Raw genomic sequence first — 6,000 nt, 5'->3', positions numbered from 1 at the left:
TGTTTCTATTTACACATTAAAATATAACAATGATGGCAATCATACATGGAATACATAATCTTGTCTCTTACATAACTGAAGTAATTGGAAATAGGTTTATTCAATACATTTGAATTATTAGAAATTTGAAAGGCGACTTCACAGACAAGTTTTGTTCCCACATAGTAACCTTACTCATTCCTTTGGCATATATTCATCAATTTGTGAATTTCTTGTAAACTCGTGAATTTTATAGAGTTGAGGGAGCAACTGTGGTTCCAAGGGGAATAACTGAGGGTGGGACTTCAAAGTTTTCTCTACTTCTTAATGCAACAACTTGCATCATTCGAGGAGAACCTTTTGAAGGAAATCTTTGCTTGTTGCCCGACCATCCAATTTGCAAGTATGTTCCTTGGGCAGCAGAGATGATAAACTTTGAAAAATTAAGGGTTCCTAATGTTATGGGAACACTTTCAATAGTGATAATCAAAGTGCCAAGCAATGAAGGCATGGTAGATCAGATCATTGTAGCAGATGGACCACGCGATGAAGATAGAACCATGGTAATTGGAGTTTTGAATCATACATATAAATTAGTTTTGTTTTCAACTTGAATCATTTCAAGATTTGTTGTTAATTCTTGCAGCTTTCTTTTGTCAATGAAAGAAAACACACTCTCACTCAACTAGTACAAGAATTCAATGAAGAAGGAGTTGTTATGTACATCTTGAAGAATGTATTATTCTTGAAGGCCAAGAATACTATTTGTGTTTTTGACCACTATTCTTGTGGAGGTGCCTGACGGACCAACAAAAGATGAATTGAAACAAGCTTTCATGGTGCAAGTCTCTCGCCTAGGCTATGGAACAAAGGTAATTATAATACCATAAAATTTTATGTTGTTTCTTTAACAAAACACTAACCTTCATTGAATGTGATTGCAGGCAATTGGCATTTTACATTTTACCCAATGCTTGCTTGAGCACATTTGTGAGACGTGCCGAGGATTTCAATTTAGTCGTGATCCATTGCATCGATACTGTTACTCTTACAAAGGGCCTCAACCTATTGCACAAGTCCATTGCTTAATTGGAGACATTGTGCAACGTGGTGGAGAAGTTGTTCCTATTCATGTTAGAGGCCCTTATGTGGACATAGTACTTTCATTTAAAGTTCCATTCCTCCAATTATATGAGGAAGATCTTATGGTAGCAAGTAGTAGGCTCAAATCTTGTAAACCTAATGGAAGCTTCGCTATTGATAGCTCCGGATTTGTGATTGCATTTGAGCGAAATATGTAATCTTATTCCTCAATTTGAAGCATTTTCTTTTCCTCCTATTGCAACCAAATACTTGATTTTAGTTCCATTTTGATCTATTTTAACACACTCTGTCTATAAGTTTAAAGAAACACGTAACTATAATGAATTTTCTTGAACTTCTAAAAAGTAGACATTTGTCATTAAACGAACGCTTCATCGCGTTGAACACCCATCCAATAGAAATATTGTTATTTGTCTTCAAGAGTTCTTTCCAAGCTTGTCTTATGAACAACTTCTTGAGACCACATTTATGGATATAACAAGTACAAGAACACGTCAAAACAATACTTGGAACTTGTTAGCTTCAACTAGTGCACAAAAAACACTATCTATACAAGATGTTCATAACCTAGTAGAAACATCTTTAGCATGATATTCTTCAACGTTTCTATTGATTGTTTGGATCTTCTTTTGCATTGGTTTGCTACAATGGCTTTAAGATTGTCACCAAAAATCACAATAGGAGAAAAAAAGGGGAAAATTATTAATACTTTGTTCTTGGAAGAATCAACAAAGTATCCAACAATAACACCATTAGTACATTTACAAGAAAAGCGCACATACCAAGCATGGTCTACACTAGATGAAATTAAATTAGAAGAACTACTTCAAAATAATCCAACCTCAATAGCAAGCGAGGTAGCTTCTCTTTTCTTTAATTATGCTTTGGAACTTTCATACACAATAACGAAGGTTGTAAACAAAATATACAATATAAGAAGGACTATTACAACAACAAATGATAACCTTTGTGCATTGTTCGAACATATACGATCGCCAACTTTACAAAATAAAGTTTTGTCAAAGAAAAGGAAAAAAAAACAATTCTTCATTCAAAGAATTATACCAGAAAATTTTTTTGGATACTCCAAACTTTCCTTGTATTTGTTGTGGATCATTGAAGTTCTTCTCTAAGATTAGAAAATTAAAGGAGAACATGGCAATATTTTTGCATTCAAATGGTGTTAACATTATGACCTCAAAGACAACAACAAGTTACTTGTGTTCAATTTGCTATAAAGATGTTAGAATTCATAAAGTACCAGCAATATGCTTAAAGAATATGAAAATGGCAATTAAAAAAAATTACACAAGTCAACTCAATGACATTGAAGCACACTTGATATCCATTAGAATTCCTTTTGTGCAAATTCATGAATTGACATATGAAGGTCAATATGGCCTCCATAGTAGTGTAGTTAATGTACTCGCAGATGTTAGTAAACCACACTGAGTACTTCCATGCTTCTTGGGTGAAGATGACACTGTAGCAAAAGCATTGAAATGTAAAGTATCAAACAAACATAGTTACATGAGTGGAGTCATCCACCCAATGTTCATAATGTTGGCTCTCATAGAACTGATAAAATCGCCACTGTACCTACAAAATGATGTAAACATAAATCCTCTTTGGGAAGCACACATTAAAATGTTGCAAACACAAGAAGATGTAGAACCCAACATCAAACATGAGAATGAAGCCACCAATGACGATTATTTGAACATAGACACTTTGGTCCATGGCCTCTATATAGCACCCAACAAGTAGTGGACTTCGAAGACAAAACTATTGCAATTGCTCCCTCAGAAGGTTTTTTCCCGTTAAGTATATTTAAAGACAAACATTGCAAAGAACTTGCATTTCCTAGATTATTCTTTGGTGAGCAATGAAAATACAATATTCCAAACACTATTTCATATTAGACAATTGCACGTTGGGAGCTAACAAATTTTGATCGTTGATTTGCTCTTTCAATCGATAATCTTTTCTCTAAGACAATGAAAATCTTAGTACATCAAGTATTGTCATCACCGTGGGTAAGAATGTGCAAGGCTCAAACAAGAGGGCAAACAATACTAGCTAAGCATGCACTTGTAGATACAAACGTGGAAAAACTTCTCCAATCAAACATAGGTTATCATGACTTCACTAATCTGCGAACATCATCCGATTACAAGTACCACCTCAAAAAAAAACCTCTTTGCAATGTTGAGAATTGGGACCTCCTACTTTCTTTGTCACATTCTCTGTCAGCTGCTGAAAAACTATGGGAGCCATTAATCCATTGCCTTCAAAGTTTGAATTCACAAACACTATCAACAGCAGACCCAAACTAGAAAAAATATTTGAGACAATATATTCGATCGACGGACCCTATTACAACCACACAATACTACGTTCATAGGTTCCAAGCACTAAAAACCTTATTAAGAAAGGATTCGACAATTTTGAGCAATGTGCTTAACTTCTTCTTTGTAACAGAATTTCAAAATAGAGGGAGTCAACGTGATCATAGGCTACTATGGGTGGAACATGCACCAATATATGGTGTATCCTCAAACGAAGACATAGAGACTTTTGTAAACAAGTACATTTGTGTTGATATTACAAAGTTTCCATTGGAATAAAAAGACATACAAACCCATAAGCATCGCAAAACATGTTTTAAGGAAAAAACAACATGCAAATTTGGCTTTCCACGACAACCTATGGCATCCACAAAAGTTTTGTTACCCATGCAAGAAGGTTCCAAAAACAGCAACCTTAGGAAAAACTATAAAAATTTAAAGAATATCCTCAATGAAGACATCACATTAACAATGGAATACAACACATTCTTACATTCCCTTAAAATGAGTGAAGAAGAATACATCTTAGCTCTTACATCGTCCATTGTACAACCAATAATATTTCTTAGAAGACAACCAAAAGATGCTTACACAAATAATTTCAATATTACTATGTCAAATCTTTGGGGAGCTAACATAGATGTCCAATTCATATTAAATCCACATGGAGCAGCTTCATATTGCACATCATACATGACTAAAACTTCACACAAATTATTGATCAACCAACTACAATACATGGTTCAACAATAGACCACATATGGACAAACTCTATTAATAAAAACATATTGACAGGAACAAACTTCATTTAGTCGTCCGACCACTCTCTCCTTTACACAAACATTCTAGTCCCTCCAGGGCATGCCTTCTGAATGTAATTCACGTTGTTATAAGAGTACAGGTTGCAAATGACTAGCTGCGATCCTTGACCTACTCGAGCTAATCTTGTATAAAAACTCGACATTAGCCAGCACATGGTTTCCAAAGTTAACTCAGCTATAATAAACCTCAATCTTTTGCCTCATCAATATCTTCATCTTTAAGCACACCCTGCATAAGTAAAGTACATTTTTACATCTGCAGGAAGCTAGTAAGTTACCAAAAAATTCTCAACGAGAGCTAAATGCTTATACAAGAATTCAGATATAAAGGTTTAAAATCAAACCTGATTTTTAACACCTCTCCCAGATTCCCAATAAATTGACCCTCGATAAATTCTTTTGTACTGGCAAGCTGTGTACAAACGACGAGCCATGTTAGTGCTTAAGAATTTTGTAAAGAGCCAATTTCTTTAAAAAAGGATACAAAACCATAAACAAAGCTGAATAAAACCTATAGATTCATGTATGAGTCTACGGAAACAAGATAGCCTGCAATCACCATAAATAAGATTGCCTGCATCAATATTAAAAGCTAGGTGTAGACAAAAAAGGACACGACAACATCTCTCTCTCTCTCTCTCTCTCTCTCTCTCTCTCTCTCTCTCTACGCTTTTGTCGCAATCAAGGTGGGAAATAGTGAAACCATATATATTCAAGAAAGTGTCGAAAGAGAAGATAGAAGTACCCTTGTACTCCATTCCCCATTTCAATTTCACAATTAACAAGCAGACATCAAAATGTTTAGAAGAAACAAGGACAATGCAGGAAGGGAACTTACGGCCATCTTGAAGTTCAAGCATCAAAATTAGATATGTTCCATAATGGTCACATAAATCACTCTAGAGATTTTATACTCTATTAGGGATGGTAGATTTTAGACCAAACATTAAGGTGTTAACTCAACTAGTATGGCTCAAGGCCTGGTTCAAACTTTTGGGTGGCATTCATCTAATGTAGTACTTGGCATCCTTTTCACATTGCTGCTTGTTGATGCTCTTTGCAAGACCTTCGCCTGTTTTGCAGTTGCAACCGCTATTGATTGGTGGACTTGGTACATGAGGAGCACGTATGGCTTGTACAACGTGAATATATATTGAGAATAGTGGAGGTATCCTCATCTTTAAGTACCATTTGAAGAACATTTTTCCATCATGAGCATCGTGCCCAAAAGGCATTTTGGATTGTGACCTCACAAACATTAGTAGCCCGCTGCACCTTACGACTACTTGTAATTGTTGAGATCCTCAGAGTGTGATTCTATCGATGTCATACATTTGTTCCTTTCAAAACTGCATCTTGGTGGGGACACTATTGACATGCTCCAAGAGATTGAGATAGAAGTGCTCATACAATGAAGGCATCAGCTCGAATGGTCAATCAATCAAGTATTTCTCAATGACCTTAGATAAGAGGACATTGATTCCTAACCTTGGATGTGGGCATTCTAGCACAATCATGTGCAAGTAATTATTCTACTAGACCTTTGTGCTACTACAAGAACAATATTGAACCTCTAGCATTGCTAGGCTCACCCAAATCCTAGTCATAAACTAAGTTGTCTAGATTACAAATAGTGGGGATCATGCCATCATCCTCTAGAACAACATAGTGGGTATATGGACTCATGAGATTAGAGGTCATGAATGAAACCATGCTCGCTACTCACTCATGGAGGGGCAGGCTATATA

The 6,000-nt window shown here is 35.6% G+C and overlaps 1 pseudogene; it reads right to left on the bottom strand.

Moving 5' to 3' along the window:
* Positions 1–4,439: 4,439 nt before the first annotated feature.
* On the bottom strand, positions 4,440–5,028 carry LOC147898265 (putative small nuclear ribonucleoprotein F; annotated as a pseudogene).
* Positions 5,029–6,000: the final 972 nt, after the last annotated feature.

Source organism: Dipteris shenzhenensis, chromosome 9, assembly GCF_047967505.1.
Source record: "Dipteris shenzhenensis isolate YYH24624 ecotype China chromosome 9, Dip_SZ_1.0, whole genome shotgun sequence".
In the NCBI taxonomy this organism is placed as follows: domain Eukaryota; kingdom Viridiplantae; phylum Streptophyta; class Polypodiopsida; order Gleicheniales; family Dipteridaceae; genus Dipteris; species Dipteris shenzhenensis.
The sequence above is the reverse complement of the archived record's forward strand: the minus strand, read 5'-3'. Positions and strand labels throughout refer to the sequence as shown.